This window comes from Dendrobates tinctorius, unplaced genomic scaffold, assembly GCF_039654945.1.
Source record: "Dendrobates tinctorius isolate UK_male_01 unplaced genomic scaffold, ASM3965494v1 ptg000224l, whole genome shotgun sequence".
Lineage (NCBI taxonomy): Eukaryota > Metazoa > Chordata > Amphibia > Anura > Dendrobatidae > Dendrobates > Dendrobates tinctorius.
The window spans coordinates 8,338,732-8,359,086 of NW_027361891.1; the positions used below are offsets into that span (position 1 = coordinate 8,338,732).

Consider the following 20,355-nt stretch of genomic DNA (forward strand, 5'->3'; position numbering starts at 1 on the left):
GCAGATGTGGGCAGACAGGGAACCACAGACGCGGACAGACAGAGAACTGCAGATGCGGACAGACAGGGAACCGCGAACAGGCAAGACAGGACACTGTTCACCAGGAGTAGACAGGGTCAGGTTCACACAAGGTGCATACAAGGATAGGTAACGGACAAAACAAACTGGAACAAATTCACACAGGGTACTTGTTATGAAATAAAAAAGGAGTGCGGCACGCCACAAAATAAAAATGAAAAAACACTTTATTTGGCAATCAAGCCATGGATAAAAGACATGAAGAAACCTGACGTGTTTCAGGTGCAAAAAAAACGCACCCTTACTCATAGGATACACTGAAAAAACAATGGTCACAATAAATAGTAACAAACAACCAATCAAAATTAGCTAGCAATTACTAAATTATGCATGACCACGTGAAAACACAACAATTTGAGAAACACCTTCAATAAATATAAAACAAATCGTTTCTTGAATTCATTCCTTTTGGGAATCTTGTGTCCAATTTCAGAATCCAGTAAGCCTCTCTTGTAGTTAACATTTTCTGTTTATTTCCACCCCGTATGGGACTGTGAATTTTTTCAAAAGCATAAAAAGAAAAATTAGCAACATCTCCAAGGTGAACATTAACAAAATGCTTTGACGTGCCAGAATAAGGAGCATTCTTATTATGTATGTTAGTAATGTGTTCAGCGATGCGTTTTTTAATTTTTCTTGTAGCACAACCATTATACTGCATTTGGCATGGCACACAGCAAATACAATATATTACGTATTGTGTATCACAATTCAAGAAAAAGGTAATAGCTGCAGAGAACCCTGAAAAAGAACTAACAAATTTAGTTTTATCAATGGCAGAAGTGCAAACATTGTATCGATTATTACAGCATCTAAAAAAAACTTTTCGCAGACAACCACGTTCCAGAGTCTGACTTGGTGATAACGCATTACCCAAACTATTTCCTCTTCTAGCAACAAAATTACAGCCATCAGCAACAATTTTGTGCAACTTCTCATCCTGATTGACAATAGGAAGATATTTTTTTACTATATTTTTAATACAGTTAGGCTGCGTTCACACGTCCCTTTTTTTGCATTTTTGCGGCGTTTTTTAACGCGCAATTTTGCCGCAAAGACGTAAAAAAAACAGCATTCCATGCAATCCTATGGGATTCCGCAATGCTGTGCTAATGCTGCGGATTTTCCCGCAGCGAAATCGCATCGCGGAAAAATACGCAGCATGCTCATTATTTTGCGGAATCGCGGCGATCCCGCACCCATAGGATTGCATTGTTCTGCTTACTTCCCGCATGTGGCTGTGCCCACCATGCGAAAAGTAAGCAGAACATTTGCGGATCGTACCCACGGTCCGGAGGAGAGGAGACTGTCCTCCAGGCTGTGGGTACCATATCCCTGAAAAAAATAGAATGAAAAATAAAAAATGGTGTTATATTCACCTTCCGGCATCCCGTGCAGCCTTCCCGGGCCTCAGCGATGCTTCCATTCCCAGTAATGCCTTGCGAGACCTTGGATGACGTTGCGGTCTCGCGATAATGTAGCGGTCCCTATTCCTCGCGAGACCGCTACATTATCGTGAGACCGTGACGTCATCCAAGGTCTCGCAAGGCATTACTGGGAACAGGAGCATCGCTGAGGCCTGGGAAGGCTGCGTGGGACGCCGGAAGATGAATATAACACCATTTTTAATTTTTTTTATTATTTTTAACATTATATCTTTTACTATGGATGCCGCATGCGGCCACAATAGTAAAAAGTTGGTCACACTCGTCAAACACTATGTTTGACAAGTGTGACCAGCCTGTCAATCAGTTCTCCAAGCGATGCTACAGATCGCTTGGAAAACGCTAGCATTCTGCAAGCTAATTACGCTTGCAAATCGCTAGTTTTTCCACAGGAAAATCGTGGGAATTTAAAATGCGATTTTCCCGAGGAATGGAATTCCGGAATTCTCACGGTAACTTCGCGAGAGTTCCGCTATGTGTGCACATAGCCTTAAACTGAGGGCTAAAAGAAGTTTAAAACACTAAAGGAGAATACCTATTAGACAAGGAAGATTTATTTCCAGAAAGATCTAAATCGGGGCTCTTTTGAAACCTTATTAAAAGCAATATTGATGTCATGTTGATTATAACCTCTATTCAAAAGACGTTGGAAAACAATTGTACTCTCGACTTCATAAAAGAATCACGATCAGAACATAACTTATTCTTTTTAAATTCACCATATGGGATCGATTTAATGGTGTGCTTAGCATGAGATGACAATAATAGAAAATTGCCAGCAACATCTTTTCTGTAAACTGAAGTGTGAATTTTATGTGTAATGGCATCACCAGTCAACAGAATGTCAAGAAAAGAAATTTGAGTACCGAATCCGCTGGAGGTAAAAGATAAATTTAAATCATTACGATTCAAGAAATAATGAAAATCCTGCAATCTTGAAGGAGAACCTTGCCAGATGAAGATCAGGTCGTCCATGTATCTACCAAACCAAAAAATAGCTTGTGAAAAAGGGTTAATATCAGAAAAAAGAAATAGTTCCTCCCACCAAGCCATGTAAAGGATTGCGAGAGATGGAGAAAAATTAGAACCCATCGGTGCGCCAAGCACCTGCAAAAAATAAGAACTGTCAAACATAAAAAATTTTTGTGTTTGAGTAAATACGTGAGTGACCTGATAATGAACTGTTTCAGTTCATCAGAATAATTGCTATAGCAATTTAAATGGTGATTAATGGCTTTGATTCCCAAAGAATGAGGAATAGAAGAGTACAAGTTAACAACATCACATGTAAAAAAATTCAAATTATTATCCCAGTATACATCTTCCAAAGACTTAACAACAGTGGAAGAATCCTTTAAATATCCATGAATTCTGGAGATTAAAGGATATAAATGATCATTGACCCACGAGCTAAAATTCTCATTTAGCGATCCTATACTGGAAATAATGGACCGCAATGGAGGGGGAAAAACATTCTTGTGGGTCTTGGGGAGGCCATGAAAACTGGATTCTATGGGATGGTCCGGAATTAACCACTTGCCAATTTTAGAATCCAAAACACCCAACGATATTCCCTCCTGAATCATAGAAAAAAGTTCCAATTTATATGACAAAGTGGGGTCAGATTTCAGTGGCAAATAGATGGTTGAATCATGTAAAATGGTATGAGCCAGACTAACATATAAATGAGTATCCATTACAACCGTACATCCCCCTTTATCTGACTGTCTAATTACAATATTGGAATTCTTCTGCAATTGACGGACAGCCAAAGATTGACTGGCAGACAAATTGCAGGAACGATCAGCCCGTTTTGTTTCCTGGTCAATATCTTCAATTCTTTCTCAACTGTTGGAGGAAAAGTTGCAAAATCTCGAAGAGAGGTTAGCTACGTTGAAGATCATTAAGGAAGGTGAAGAGTTCTTAGACAGAGCAGAATTATCTCTTCATGTTACAGAAAGAGAAGAAATTCGAAGTGCACCTGAAGAAACAGAGGAATGGAGACATGTGACCCAGAGAAGCAGGAGGATCAGGAGGCAGTCAGCACCCATACTTCTCAGGAACCAGTACCAGGCTCTCACGCAGGAAAATGATGAAGAAATACATCAGGATAAGACTTTGTCCACAAACAACAACCTTGTACGCCTTCAGAGTCCTCCTGGATGGAGAAAGAAAAATGTTGTGAAGAAGAAACGGAGAGTGGTGTCATGGGGTATTCCCTGTTGAGAGGAACAGAGGCCGCTATCTGCAGACCGGATATAACTTCAAGAGAAATGTGCTGTCTTCCAGGTGCAAAAATTAAAGATGTGTCTGACAAGATATCAGGACTCTTCAGACCTACAGATGACTACCCATTCCTGCTACTACATGTGGGGACAAATGACACCACAAGAAACGACCTGGAAACCATCTGCAGAGACTTTGAAGACTTAGGCAAGAAAGTGAAAGAACTGGGAGCGCAGGTGGTCTTCTCTTCCATCCTCCCAGTGGAAGGCCATGGAACAAGGAGGTGGAATAAGATTCTGCAGGTGAACAACTGGCTACGTCGATGGTGCCGTCAGCAACGATTTGGATTTACAGTATGTATAACGGAGTGAATTACCTTTACGATGGACTACTTGCTAGAGATGGGGTGCACCTTACGAAGACTGGAAAACATGTATTTGGAAGTCGCCTTGCTACACTTGTAAGGAGAGCTTTAAACTAGAACAACATGGGAAGGGAAGCAAAAGACCAGAAAAAGCCATACACCTGTCAAATGCTATTGAGAACTCTGCTATTAGAAGTGGAAAGGAAGAACAAAGACAAAAGAATCTAATTAATAAAAATATTGGAGAAAGAGAAACCAATCACAAACTAAAATGTTTCTATACTAATGCACAAAGCATGGGCATCAAACAAGGAGAACTGGAACTACTAACACAGGAAAAGAAATATGATGTCACTGGAATCACTGAAACTTGGTGGGACAATACACATGATTGGAATACAAGACTAGAAGGATACAACTTATTTGCAAGAAACAGACTTGATAAACGAGGAGGAGGTGTCGCATTGTATGTTAGAAACACGTATATCTGCACAGAGATTGAAGCTTCAGTGACTGGGAGTTCTGTGGAAACTGTTTGGGTAAGAATACAAGGACAGAACAATGGAAAGGACACCATTGTAGGCATTTACTACAGGCCGCCTGTGCAAGCTGAAGATATGGATGAACTCTTTATGCATCAAATGGCCACGTTCTCCAAAAAATATGACATAGTTGTCATGGGAGATTTCAACTATCCAGACATTTGTTGGGAATCTCTCTCAGGCAAAACTAACAGGTCAAGGAAATTCTTATCCTTTCTTGCTGACAACTTTATCTTCCAAAAGGTAGGGGAGAAAACAAGGGGAACTGCTACCTTGGATCTAATCCTTATAAACAGGGAGGAAATCATTGAGGAGGTAAAAGTGGCTGGGACCCTAGGCGGTAGCGACCATGCTATTTTAGAATTTTGGATAACTAGAGGAGGAAGACCTGTGAAGACTCAGACGTCAAGGTTAGATTTCAGAAAGGCAGATTTTAAGGGATTCAGAAAGAGAATTGGAGGGATCCAATGGCTGGATCCTTAAAGACAAAAATGTCCAGGAAGGATGGGAAATCTTGAAAAATGAAATTCTCATAGCACAATGGTTAACAATTCCGAAAAGAGGGAAGAATAGGAAGCATTTAAGGAAGCCAGGATGGATGAACACAGAACTTAAGCACATGCTAAAAAGGAAGAAAAAAATGTTTATAAAATGGAAAGAGGGAGGCATATCTGAAGAAGAATATAATGCTGTCTGCAGAACCTGCAGGGCACAATTCAGATTATCTAAAGCTGACAATGAATTGAGGCTTGCAAGAGATGTCAAAAGCAATAATAAAGGATTTTGGGGATATGTCAAAAGTAAAAGAAAAGTCAAAGATGCTATAGGATTTTTACAGGATGAAAATGATGAAATGGTAAGACAGGATGTTGAGAAGGCCAAACTTTTAAATTCCTATTTTGCATCTGTTTTCTCTCAGAAAGGAAATGTAACATCAACTGTTCTTCACTGTCCTATTAAGGGAATAGAAGAATCCTGGATAACTATAAACAGAAAGATAGTGAGGAAACACTTAGCTAACCTAAATGAATTCAAGTCTCCAGGTCCAGATGAATTACACCCCAGAGTACTGAAGGAGATAGCAGAAGAAATTTTTGAACCCCTCTCCATAATCTTTGAAAATTCTTGGAGAACAGGAGAAGTCCCAGAAGACTGGAGAAGAGCAAATGTTGTTCCTATCTTCAAAAAGGGGAAGAAGGTGGACCCAGGCAACTATAGGCCGGTGAGTCTGACTTCTATACCAGGAAAGATCTTTGAACAAATTATTAAACAACATGTATGTCAGTACCTGGATAAGAATGAAGTGATTAAGCAGAGTCAGCATGGGTTTGTAACTAATAAGTCATGTCAGACTAACTTAATTTCCTTCTATGACGTAATCACTGATTGGGTGGATCAAGGAAATGCTGTAGATATAGTATATCTTGACTTCAGCAAAGCATTTGACAAAGTATCTCATACAATCCTTATTGAAAAAATGACTAAGTATGGAATGGACAATGCAACTGCTAGGTGGATTCATAACTGGCTTAGTGATCGGACTCAAAGAGTGGTCGTAAATGGCTGCACTTCCAGTCGGAAGAATGTCTCAAGTGGGGTACCACAGGGCTCTGTCCTGGGCCCTGTATTGTTCAACATCTTTATCAACGATTTAGATGAAGGAATTGAGGGTAAACTGATTAAATTTGCTGACACAAAGCTAGGAGGGATAGCTAATACTTGAGAAGAGAGAGAGGATTCAAAAAGATATAAAAAAACTGGAGAAGTGGGCAGCAACTAACAGAATGGTTTTTAACAGGGAAAAATGCAAAGTACTACATCTGGGCAATAAAAATGAAAAAGCATATATAGAATGGAAGGAATAGGGCTAAGCAACAGCACATGTGAAAAAGACTTGGGTATACTAATAGATCACAGACTGAATATGAGTCAACAGTGTGATGCAGCAGCAAAAAAGGCAAATGCAATTCTAGGATGTATTAACAGAAGCATACAGTCTAGATCACGTGAAGTCATTATTTCCCTCTACTCCTCTTTGGTCAGACCTCATCTGGAATATTGTGTCCAGTTTTGGGCACCACATTTTAAAAAAGACATCAACAAACTGGAGCAAGTTCATAAAAGAGTAACCAGAATGGTGACAGGCCTGCAAACCCTGTCTTATGAGGAAAGGTTGCAGGATTTGGGATTGTTTAGTTTGCAAAAGAGAAGACTGAGAGGAGACTTAATAGCTGTCTACAAATATCTAAAGGGCTGTCACATTGTAGAAGGATCATCATTATTCTCATTTGCACAAGGAAGGACTAGAAGCAATGGGATGAAACTGAATGGGAGGAGACACAGATTAGATATTAGAAAAAACTTTTTGACAGTTAGAGTGATCAATGAGTGGAACAAGCTGCCACGAGAAGTGGTGAGTTCTCCTTCAATGGAAGTCTTCAAACAGAGGCTGGTCAGACATCTGACTGGGATGATTTAGCGAATCCTGCTTTGAGCAGGGGGTTGGACCAGATGGCCCAGGATGTCCCTTCCAACTCTACGATTCTATGATTCTAATGATTGAAATATATCCAAAGAAGCAGCTCTGGATTGGAGGGGATAATATGATGAATTCTTAGGTGTTACAATTATATCTTTGTCAGAAATGGCAAGTGGATCATATCTATGATCCTGTAAAGATGATAATTCGGATATAGCCTTTTCTACGCTAAAGGAAAAAATGTTGTTAAATCGTCCATAGCATCTGGATGCAATGATTTCCCAAACGGTAAAGTGGTGTCTTCAGAAAAAAAATGTCTTTTAACAGTCAATATCCTAGTAAATTTATTTACATCTTTTATAGTTTGAAATAAATCAAATCTTCTGGTTGGCACAAAATTGAGACCTTTCTGTAACACATTCAACTGATCCTGAGACAAGTTGACCGGAGGCAATACTATCACATTTGAAGAAAAATCGAATTCCTCATACGTATGTTTCTGACTGTATAACATTTCCATCTGAAATGGTTTCTTCCTTCTACCTCCTCTCCTGCATCTCCTGTGTTTTTTGCCCGTGTTGAGGACAATTGTCTGGATTTAATTGGACGATTAGCTTGAGTATTGTAAGGGTTCCAATGGATTGTGATGAATAAGAAAATGCTCACACAAGAATTGAATTTACTAAATTGATTTAATTAATAAGTGATAAGATCAAATAATAAACAGTATAAAACTATAAATACATATGCATTAATCAGAAACAAGCATTATTCATACGTTACATTATTCAGATAGACGTCAACCAGTCATCCTCCAGGAGCCAAAAGAGACTCAGCACATGTGTCCTGGTTCTTTTAAATGTCCAGCTAAAAGGTGTGTCCAGCCCCACCATGTGGGGAATGATGTCACAAGTCTATTGTGCATTGGCTATAAACACATCCCCTCAATACCTGTTTTAACCAGTATATAATACAGGAAGCTAGAGGGGGCCTCATGTGTGCCACATGGCAGAAATACAGCTGGAGGAGGGGCTTCAGAGCACAAGATAACATCCTTGGGAAAGTTAACACACCCAATCTAATTAGGGTAGTTGCCTTGAATATCAATGGTCCTTTGTTGATGGATAAACAAATGACCAGTAATTTACATTCCTTTATCTTAAGTAAGTTTCAGTGACCTTTTGCTTACCTCATCTCAGTGTATATTATATTAAACTGATTGAAACCATATAAAAATAACTCATAGTATACAGCTTGTCCACCCATGGAATTATCAGAATCCATTCCTGAGCTATGAAACTCAGAAGAGGAAAATGACAGATTTATTATGCCCGTGTATATTTTCACGGTAAAAGGATTTTTCCTTCAAAATGGATTTATATAATGGTGCCTTGTTCCAGTAATACTGTACACCTTGTTGTTCTTATAGTCAAGAGTATTTTTTAACCATGGCTTGATTGCCGAATAAAATGTTTTTTTCATTTTTATTTTGTGGTGTGCTGCACGCCTTTTTTATTTCGTTGAAATGCTGTGCTTTACAGCTTTCATGTGCACCCGCAAGCTCCTATGACTTGGCTCAACCTATGTGGTTTCACTCTGGATCCTGTGGAAGCTTGCATACTCCTCTCTCCTACTTACAATGAAATAGCAAGTGTACTCACTAAACTTTAATGTATCACAGAGACAACAGATTAGAGATAGGCACTCGTTCAGATACTGCAGCTTTTATGGATAGGTACAGGTTCAGGCAGTGATGTTACAAGGAGAATCCTCCAGTGGGCCCCTGTGCAAGATTAGGCCATCACCCTCTTTTATGAACAGTATTTGGCACAATATACTTGAATCACTATGTACAGACAAAGGTAGCATCTTATTCGTTAAACAATGTAACAAGTTCATTGTTATATAAAAATGGGGATTGAGGCTAATGTGACATTTGCATGTAGTTGAGGGTCCATAGAGTTGGTTTGTGGTGGGACCTTGGCCCCCCAGTCCAACACTGCTTGCAACATAGTTTTGGAAAAACACATGGTTTCAACAAAGGCTGTTGATGGGACATCCTCTGATAATGTTATCTTCGTTTTACATTACAGGTTATGTGTGGGACATGGAGATACAAAGCCACACACCACGAGAATGAGTTCCTCAATTACTATATTCTCTACTACTACTTCCTCTATAATTCTCCTTGATGAGAGAGAAGCGGAAACATGGCCAATTGTTGTTGGGACTCACTTGATGTCACTGTTAAAGTGTACTTTATGGTTCATTAACCTATTGCACAGTAATTTATATTACTTTGACTTATATCATAAAGGTTATACAGTATATAGAACAGTTTTTCTTTAGTAAAATCAACCATTTATTACTCCCTTTCCTTTGATTATATACTGTATGTTATGTGTTTTTGGAATCAGAAAAATGTTAATAAAAACATTCTTTAAAAAAGTCGTGTGTCAGTTTAATAATGCATTGACGTTTTAAAAGAAGACTCAATATTAATTAATGTTTACAAAAAAATTTTTTAACCTATCTTACTACTACTGAATTGTGATGTGTCTCATCTTAGGTTTCTTGAATCCATAATTTTTGAATTCGTTCATTATGGGCAGGTGGAACATGTGATCCCAGTCTGACTACTAGTCCAGATCTTGCTTTCCATTGTAGATAGGATAGTCTCCCCTCTAGGGCTAACTTCCTCTGGACTACAGCATAACAAAAGCATCTATCAAATTTGTCCTTAACCCCCTCCCTCTCTCTGTTTTTCTGTGTCCTCTTATACAAAGAGGTCTGCTGAAAAGATCATTTTAGAGGGGGAAAGTAGATTCTATTCACCCCATTGCCATTTAGGCTCTTAATAGTATTACGGTTTGTTGGTTACTATGACTTTGCACTTGTCTCCTATATGCCATTGATGATCTCACATGGGTGTATGTTTAGTGTACTTGTCTATGTTTTGTCAAGTCATTTCCAGCTAAACATTCTCTGTGTGTACTGTGGGGAATGTTGAGTTATGCAAATGTTTCAGAGGATTATGAGGTAATGTCTATTTTCCATGAGACTGTGGGAGATTGGGCAGTGTGTGAGTGACAGAAAAAGGTTGTTTAGTGGATGGCTATAGGCTTACTTGCCTTCATTCCGTGACAGCTGTATAGGACCTGCATCAGTAGTGAACACCTCATGTTACTGACTATTGACTAGCAAATAAACTGTGAAAACTATTTGAATTGTGTTCTGCTCCAGGGTGAGGAGGGCGATCACCCCTTTGAGCTTCTCAGACATAGGAGACTGCCTGTAAAGTAGATAGGGAAGGGAATTGCCATGATTTTGAGTGTGTCCTTGAGAGGAGAAAAGTGCTAAGGAAAGGGATGAAATGCATGATGCTGCCTGATGTGGTTGTAACAGCCAAAATCCAGGTTAGCAGAGCTGAGATGGAAAGCACGTGTGTGCAACCTGATGTAGCGGTGACAGCCAAAATTGCATACCATAGTTATATAGGTCGACAAAAGACTCCGGTTCATCAGGTTCAACCTTTCTCCACCAATTAGACATTTTTTGTCACTGAATGTAAACCACATTATTTGTAGTGAGGAAATAATCTTTTTTTAAAAGCTGTTATACTGTAGGGTTGCATGCATATCTATGATATCCTAGATAACAAAGGAATGATTCTATCATATAGAAAGGCATCTTAAAAATGTCCAATTTTAACAAACCACAACCAAATTATATTGATAGGGATACTAAAAATCATTTTGTGAATTTACTTTGTAACAAGCTTGAACAGATTCTAATGTCAGTTTTCTTTATAAATTTATTAGACCTGAAATAAAATGGGAAAATTCTTCTACTGGACCAGCTAAATGAATCACTCAGATTCCATGGGTGAAAATTAAAGATTTATTTGTGGCTACATTGAAAATTACAAGTGCATTCATATTGGATGACTGTGTGCAGTGTATAAAGCTATCATTTCCTGCCAGGGAGCCAGTGTTTGCTTGCACACTACAGACAGCTCAGTGACATCTGGTCCATTCTGCCCTTCTTAATACTTGCTGTAGGTAATAAAAGTGTAATTTAGATTAGTTTTAAAAATAAAGGTCAGAATTTCTAAATCATTTAAATTTTTATTTGCTGCCCTTGGAGCACAAGTGCAGAGTGATGAGATTCTGCCCACGAAAAGTCAAATGCATAATTGAGAGGGAGAGGTAACCAAAATGGTAGCCAACCCATATTTGATATATCAACTAAAGTCTCTAACTTATTTTTGATAATATAAAATTGGTATTTTTTAATTTAGAAATAAACTAATTACACAATAAATAGCCATTAAGCAGAGAGCATATTTAAACCTCTGAATGGAGACACCAGTGAGATTTTTTTATTTGTATCAGTGGAAACTTTCTGCTAACCCAGCAAACCCTGGAACGATCAGGTAGGTCACAACCTGCAGAAAAGCGGCGCTGATAACAGATGACGACAACTGCTGAGAAGTATGACACTAGGGTCAAGGAACTTAGATTATTGGCACCACTTCAGCTGTAAAATAAAAAAAAAACATTGGAGTGGTGCTTTAAAATGTGATATTAGGACATGTGATTTTGTGGACGTTTATTTGATAATATGTCACAAGAAACACTAGACATGCCCTGGAATAAATTGCGAAGGCGAAACCCAGGGTTGGAATGAAGTCTAGAGTGTATAAGGAATATGTGTATTTTTATGAAACGAGCATTTTAATGTTGACCGTGAGTATATAAAAATAATATCTATTATTCAAGCTGAAGGCTTACTGCATTATTTTGCTGTGCTTGATATATCTCTAAGAACATCGGGGCTGGGATAGGGAAATACTTTTTGAAGTACATTTCAGGAGATGTTTATACTATATGTGTTGTAGCAATGCCAGGTAGGCTAGGGTTCAGTCGTAGCTCTGCATGTGCATCTAAGTCAGTTTGCTGGGGAGGCTGAGCAGACTGGATGTGTCTGGAAATTGAAGAGAGAAACAAGCTAGAATCTCTCTGAGAAGAGTCTACATATGCTGTGTGTACCAAACTGCAAGTATCAGTGCTTACTATGGACGATAGCAGTTTTGCATGACTGAACTGGGGCTAGCTCAGCCATGTCTGAAGTAGTTAGGGTTCGTTAGCGTCTAGACAAGTCTAGGAATTTATATTTATGATTTTGTTGTATTGATGCTGTGCAACCTGTGGGAAGCAATAAAAACTGCACATTTGGACTAAAGCTGTATTGTCTGTGTAAATGCTACCTAAGGCCTAATGCTTTCGAGAGCGAGTGATTCCCTATTGTGCCAATATATGGCCATGCAATTGCTATGTGGATTGTAAACGGTCTATGGATTTTTTAGTATGTCACAATTATGTATCGCATTTGTAATGTAGCAAACGGGAATCCTTTATAAAATTCAAAAGAAATTTAAGAGTGGAGACATCTTCTGAAGTATGCTGTTACCACTTCCTAGTTCTGAACCTGCCCTTAGGAGAAATGCAGATACAGATGGCGGTGAATTGTATTGCTAGGAAAGCCTTCATTTTCCATTTTAAAATTTGGTGTACTCTTCCAGGCAAGGGAAAATATGAGATTTGAAGAAACAGAAGTGACTTAATATTAGAGATCCATGTCTTAGGTTGCCAACCATCCATAATTTCACAGACAATTTGCAAAAAAACAGGTGCTATACATCCATAGTGTCTCAGAGGAAGGACAACCATTAAACACACAACTGAGTCATTAGCTCCCAACATTCATTGATGTGCATGGGGAGTGACGGCTTGGCTATCTGGCCCAATCCCACAGAACTACTGTAGTTTGCTGTTCATAATGCTGTGCAGCCGAACACTGGTCACAGGGTCCACCCTTGTACACTTCTGAAAAGACCCACAATGGCAGTGTGATGATGTTTTAAGATCGGCAGTGTGATTATCTATGTAATGTTCTGCAGATCTCAATCCTACCAAGCATTTGTAAACTTCTTAATGATGAATATCACAGGATGCCTTCAAAGGTCTTGTTGAGTAGTTTCCTTAAGGGAGATATTATAGTGACATCAGGGAGATATGAACAATAGAAGGCTGGCATGTTTGGTTAAAATACTTTCTATTGGTAAGTTACATTTTGTGGATTTTTCTCTGGTCTTATATCCATGTGATGTTTAGATGGATCTTCAGATATAATGTACAGTGCTAGTCAAAAGTTTGGACACAACCTGTTCGTGCAAAGGTTTTATTTGTTCTTATTTGAATGTGCACAATGTAGATTTACAGTGAAGGCTACAAAACCACAAAGGAACACAAAGAGAAACAAGTGCAAAACAAACTAAAATGTTTTGTGACGCTAGTCACTTCTCATGGCCAAGCCTTGAGTCAGAATGGTCAAGGAGTCAAGGTCAGAAGCCAGGAGGGTACATCATGAACAGAAGGCAGAGACAAAAGCGTAGTCAGGTAAAGTTCTGAGGTCAGAGTACCAGGAGGATATCAGATCAGAACTGAAGAGGTTAAACAGGTGGATGGTCAGAACAAAGTCCAAGGTCAGGTAACAGATCAAGCATACAGAACTCAACGCATAGGAGAACAAACCTCACAAACTGAATATAGGTCTGGCAGAGTTCTAGGAGACACAGCTCAGTTAAGTAGTATGGCAATTACCTGGAGTAATGAACACTTGGAGACAGCCGATGCCTCGCAGTCTCAGTTTGGATAGTCGAGCTGTCAATCACACACTGACAGCTCAGCACGCACCTGTACCAGATTGTCTGGCCAAGCTGTTAATCAAAGTACTGACAGCTTCAGCACACCCCTACACCAGATTGGACGGCCAAGTTAAATCTTAGATACCTCAAACTACCCTTTTTTACTCTGATGACAGCTCTATACGCCCTTGGCATTTTCTCAAGTAGCTTTATCAGGTAGTCATGTGAAATGGCTTTCCAACAGTCATGATGAGTTCTCAGAGGTGCTGAGCGCTTCTTGGCTGCTTCCCCTTCTCTCTGGGGTCCAACGCATCCCAAACTATCTCAATTGTTTTGAGGTGGAGTGATTATGAACGCCATGTCATTTGCCATGTCATTTTATCCCTGTCCCTCTTGGACCTATAGCCTTTACATAGCTTGGAGGTGTCTTTTATGTCAGTGTCCTGTTGCATCACAAATTATGGTCCCATTTAATACTAACAAGATGGGATAGCATGTCGCACAGAATGATGTGGCAGCCATGCTGGAAAAGTGGGCCATGCACCTGTAGAAACCCTTTGCTCACTCTGTGTCTTAAAAAGTGGCAGTTAATAACAATAATATCAGACCACAATGCAGATTTTCACTGAACTAATGTTCCAAGGCTTTTCGCAGTCCCCTCTGGACAGTTTGCTATTGAGATATGTCTGTTTTTTATGTGTGTATGTCATTAATGAAAGCTGTTATCTGAGGTGCTGCAGTTTGCGATTTCTGAGACTGGTAACTGTAAAGAACTTATCCTCTGCAGCAAATGTAATGCAGATGACCGGATGCAACACACAAATAATACAAGGCAAGAGCAGTCATTAAACAATATAATTCTGTTGACAATTACTGTAAATTATTATTGTACTTAAACAGTTGGTGATATGAGTGAATTAACAACAAAAGTTCTTCACTATATAATACTAAAGTTCTCTTCACTAAGGTGGTACGCCCATTCACGGGAGATAATACATAGATTCCTTCTCTCTGGAACTCTGAGTTTTCCCACTAGGATGCAAGTCTTTCTGACAATGTCTATTAAAGCACGTTGACCCTCCCATACACCAACCGGGTCTCTCCCAACCTGTTGTCCTGACCCCGGCCAACCCTGGTACCGTATGTCAAAACTGGAAGTGATGACCCTACTCACTCGCTCTGTCCCTCTGCAGGCGCAGGCGTGCCTGTTGTGAGTTCATTTTCCCCTTCACCACTGAGGCCCGATGAACTCCCTCTTCTGGTAAAGAAAGGTAGTGAGCCTGATTATCAAGCACCTGAGACTAATGATGATGATTGGCTGAGTGGAGTTACTGACTGGATATAAGGCCGCCGACGCCCTTCTGCCCTGCGGGTGATTTCTCTGAGGGATCCTTGGAGACCAGTCTGAATTCCTGCTCTTCTAAAGCTAAGTTTTCTGCTCAGCTTTTTGCATTTGTGCTTTGACTTTGTTTTGCTTTGTTTTCTGGATTTCTGCCATTCCCTGCTGGGGTGAGCTGAATTCCTTTAGCTCTGTCTTCAGAAAATACCTGAGTGCTGATATAGTTTTTGAAGCCTAGCTGCTTCAGGGTCTTTTTCCATATCAGCCTGTTGGCTTATGTCTTTGATAGGGTTTTGGCAGATTGCAGACAGCAACCTTCCTTTCCTGTCCTGTTTAGTTAGCTTGGGCCCCATCGTTTGCTCAGCCTATCTTTCTATCTTTGTGAGTGTTTTTTCATCTTGCTTCACCGTCATTATATGTTGGGGGCTGCCTTTTACTTTGGGGTCTGCTCTGGGGCAGTTTAGATTTCCTTTTCTGTCTTTAGGCTATTTAGTTCTCCGGCTGTGATCGAGGGGTCTAGGGCTCCGTAGGAACCCCCACGGCTACTGCTAGTTGTGTTGATAGGTTCAGGGGTCTGCAATCTGATAGTTGCCAACTTCTCTGGTTTTCTGGACGTAGCTTCTATTTTTGTGTCTGCCTCCTACGGTGACTCTATCATAACAGAATCACCCGCCATACCGCAGATCCTAGGGTACTCAATAGCAGGAAAGAATTGTAAAAAAAAAAAAAAAAAAAAAAAGTGTGTATATTTTTTCCTCTATATCTTTGAGGCCGTAGGGGGAATTTTTTTTTCTCTCAATGGAGATAAAGCAATTGTCTGATCGTGTGGAGCAGCTCGCCTACCTTGTTCATTCACATGCTGCTGAACCAAAGATTCCTACACATGATGTATTTTTTGGGGATCGGTCTAAATTTTTGAATTTCAAAATTAATTGTAAATTATTTTTTGCCTTGAAGCCTAACTCGTCAGGGAGCTCCGCGCAGCAGGTTAAAATTGTCATCTCTTTGCTGCGTGGCGATCCCCAGGATTGGGCGTTTTCTTTGAAACCAGATGATCCTATTCTGACTAATGTGAACGCATTTTTTCAATCCTTGGGGTTGTTGTATGACGAACCTAATGCTATTGATCAGGCTGAAAAGACCCTGCTGGCATTGAACCAGGGTCGAGATTCTGCAGAATTGTACCGTCAAAAATTCCGAAAGTGGGCGGTACTTACTACCTGGAATGATAATGCCTTGGCTGCTCTCTTTCGGAAGAGTTTGTCAGAAGCCGTAAAAGATACTATGGTGGGATTTCCTGTTCCCTCTGGTCTGGACGATTCTATGTCATTAGCCATTCAGGTTGATCGGCGTTTGCGTGAACGCAGGATTGCACGAGAGGTGTTGCCACCAGTTGAACAGGTGTCTGAACCTATGCAATGTGATAGAGTTTTGTCCAGAGAGCAGCGTCAGGAGTTCAGAAGGCGTAATAAGTTGTGTTTTTTCTGTGGAGATGCCTCGCATATTATTTCTGTCTGTCCTAAACGAGAGAAACGCTTTGCACACACAATTCTGTTGGTGGTGTTCAACCTAAGTTTCTTCTGGCTATTACTCTGATCTGCTCCCTGTCCACATTTTCCGCCAAGGCTTTTGTGGATTCGGGAGCAGCCCTAAACCTAATGGACTTGGATTTTGCTAAACGTTGTGGATTTCCGATGACACCCCTGCAGATGCCTATCCCTTTGAGGGGGATTGATGCTACTCCTTTGGTGAAAAATAAACCTCAGTTTTGGACCCAGGTGGTAATGGGGGGCACCCCAGACCATCAAGAAAATTGCAGATTTTTGGCGTTGCATAATCTGCATGATACCATTGTTCTGGGGTTTCCCTGGTTACAAATTCATAATCCAGTTTTGGATTGGAAATCTGTGTCTGTGGTGAGTTGGGGTTGTCGGTGTGCCTTTAGTGAGGCTCCGGTGTTTTCCACCTCTCCTCAGTCACATGATGTTCCTGACTATTTGGCGGACTTTTATGATGTATTTAGTGAGAATGAGTCTGCGTCTCTGCCTCCTCATAGGAGTTATGACTGTGCAATTGAACTGAGCCCGGGGTGTAAATTTCCCATGGGTCGGCTCTTCAATTTATCTGTACCCGAGCACGAGGCTATGCGATCCTATATTAAGGAGGCGTTGGAGAAGGGTCATATTAGACCATCCTCGTCACCCTTAGGTGCCGGTTTTTTTTTTGTAGCCAAAAAGGATGGATCATTAAGACCTTGTATTGATTATCGTGCCCTCAACAAAATTACTGTTAAATATCAATATCCGTTACCCCTGATTTCGGATCTATTCTCTAGAGTTAAAGGTGCTTGCTGGTTTACCAAGCTTGACCTCAGGGGGGCGTATAATCTTATTCGCATTAAGCATGGGGATGAATGGAAGACGGCGTTTAATACTCCGGTGAGACATTTTGAGTACCTGGTGATGCCTTTTGGGCTCACTAATGCCCCTTCTGTCTTCCAGTGCTTCATGAACGATATTTTCCGAGATTTTGTCGATAAATTTTTGATTATCTATCTGGATGATATTTTGATCTTCTCCAAGGATTGGGATTCTCATGTGGAACATATTCGGACTGTGTTCCGGATCTTGAGGGAGAATTCCCTGTATGTCAAAGGATCTAAATGCCTTTTTGGAGTACAGAGGATTTCTTTTTTGGGATTTATTTTGTCTCCGTCAACTATTGAAATGGACCCGGCCAAGATACAGGCCATTTACAATTGGGTTCAGCCCACTTCTTTGAAGGCCCTCCAGAAGTTTTTGGGTTTTGCTAATTTTTATCGGAAATTTATAGCAAAATTTTCTAGTATTGCCAAGCCATTGACTGATTTGACTAAGAAGGGTGCTGATGTGTTAAATTGGTCTCCGGAGGCTGTTTCTTCCTTTCAGGAGCTGAAGCGAAGATTCACCTCCGCCCCGGTTTTGCGGCAACCTGATGTCTCACTTCCATTCCAGGTAGAGGTGGATGCTTCTGAGATGGGTGCAGGAGCTGTTTTGTCCCAAAGGGATCCTGTAACATCCAAAATGAATCCCTGTGCTTTCTTTTCCCGAAAGTTCTCTCCATCTGAACATAACTATGATGTGGGGAATTGGGAACTGTTGGCCATGAAATGGGCATTTGAGGAGTGGAGACATTGGTTGGAGGGAGCTAAACATCAAGTCGTGGTCCTCACTGACCACAAGAATTTGATTTACCTAGAGTCGGCTATGCGCTTGAACCCTAGACAGGCTAGGTGGGCCTTGTTTTTTACACGTTTTGATTTTGTGGTTTCTTTTCTTCCTGGAACGAAGAATGTCAAGGCAGACGCCCTCTCTAGGAGCTTCTTTGCGGATTCTCCTGTGGTGACCAAGCCTGCTACCATCTTAGGCGAAGGGGTAGTTCTTTCTGCCATCTCGCCCGATTTGAGACGTGCTCTAGAAGAGTTCCAGGAGGACAAACCTGAGCGTTGTCCCAGTGGAAAGTTGTATGTTCCTGACCAGTGGAAGAAGAGAGTGATGTCTGAAGTTCATTGCTCTGCTTTGGCTGGTCATCCAGGTATTTTTGGTAGTAGAGATCTGGTGAGTCGGTCTTTTTGGTGGCCCTCCTTGTCTCGTGATGTCAGGAATTTTGTGCAGTCCTGTGGGACTTGCTCCCGGTCTAAATCGTGTTCTCGCTCTAGTGGGTTGTTGATGCCTTTGCCTGTCCCCAAGAGGCCATGGACCCATATTTCAATGGATTTCATCTCTGATATGCCTGTCTCTCAAAGGATGACTGTTATTTGGGTGATTTGTGATAGGTTCTCTAAGATGGTTCATCTTGTACCACTCCCTAAGTTGCCGTCCTCCTCTGAGTTGGTGCCCCTGTTTTTGCAACAGGTGGTTCGCTTGCACGGGATTCCTGAGAACATTGTATCTGACAGAGGAGTTCAGTTTGTGTCTAGATTTTGGAGAACTTTCTGTTCCAAGCTGGGAATTCAGTTGTCCTCCTCTGCTTTTCACCCTCAGACCAATGGGCAGACAGAGAGAACAAACCAGACCTTGGAGTCGTATTTGAAATGTTTTATTTCCGCTGATCAGGATGGTTGGGTTTCATTTTTGCCCTTGGCCGAATTTGCTTTAAATAATAGAGCTAGTTCTGCCACTTTGATGTCACCTTTTTTTTGTAACTTTGGGTTTCATCCTCGATTTTCTTCAGGGCAGGTGGAGCCCTCTGCCTGCCCAAGTGTTGACACTGTGGTGGAGAGAATGCACCAGATCTGGGACCAAGTGGTGGATAAGTTATCTCTCTCCCAGGAAAAGGCCCAGCGGTTTTCAACCGACATAGGACCATTGGTCCCCAGTTTAACCCCTTCATGACCAAGCCTATTTTGACCTTAATGACCAGGCCATTTTTTGCAATTCTGACCAGTGTCCCTTTATGAGGTAATAACTCAGGAACGCTTCAACGGATCCTAGCGATTCTGAGATTGTTTTTTCGTGACATATTGGGCTTCATGTTAGTGGTAAATTTAGGTTGATAATTTTTGTGTTTATTTGTCAAAAAATCAGAAATTTGGTGAAAATTTAGAAAATGTTGCAATTTTCAAATTTTGAATTTTTATTCTGTTAAACCAGAGAGTTATGTGACACAAAATAGTTAATAAATAACATTTCCCATATGTCTACTTTACATCAGCACAATTTTGGAAACAAAATACTTTTTTGTTAGGAAGTTATAAGGGTTAAAAGTTGACCAGCGATTTCTCATTTTTACAATAAAATTTACAAAACCATTTTTTTTAGGGACCACCTCACATTTGAAGTCACTTTGAGGGTTCTATATGGCAGAAAATACCCAAAAGTTACACCTTTCTAAAAACTGCACCCCTCAAGCTACTCAAAACTACATTCAAGAAGATTATTAACCCTTCAGGTGTTTCACAGGAACTAAAGCAATGTGGAAAGAAAAAATGGACATTTTAATTTTTCCAACAAAAATTTTCTTTTAGCATAAATTTTTTCATTTTCACATGGGAAACAGGATAAAATGGATCCTAAAATTTGTTGGGCAATTTCTCCTGAGTACAATGATACCTCAAATGTGGTCATAAACCACTGTTTGGGCGCACGGCACGGCTCAGAAGGGAAGGAGCGCCATTTGACTTTTTGAATGGAAA

General features: G+C 40.4%; 1 long non-coding RNA gene across 1 annotated transcript in view; it reads right to left on the reverse strand.

The window, feature by feature from the left end:
- Nucleotides 1-227: 227 nt before the first annotated feature.
- The window catches only part of LOC141059203 (uncharacterized), a 37,448-nt gene continuing 17,320 nt past the window's right edge, over nucleotides 228-20,355 (reverse strand). The window contains exon 2 of the long non-coding RNA XR_012222400.1: nucleotides 228-569. This is a non-coding gene — a long non-coding RNA (uncharacterized lncRNA). The remainder of the gene's footprint in view (nucleotides 570-20,355) is intronic.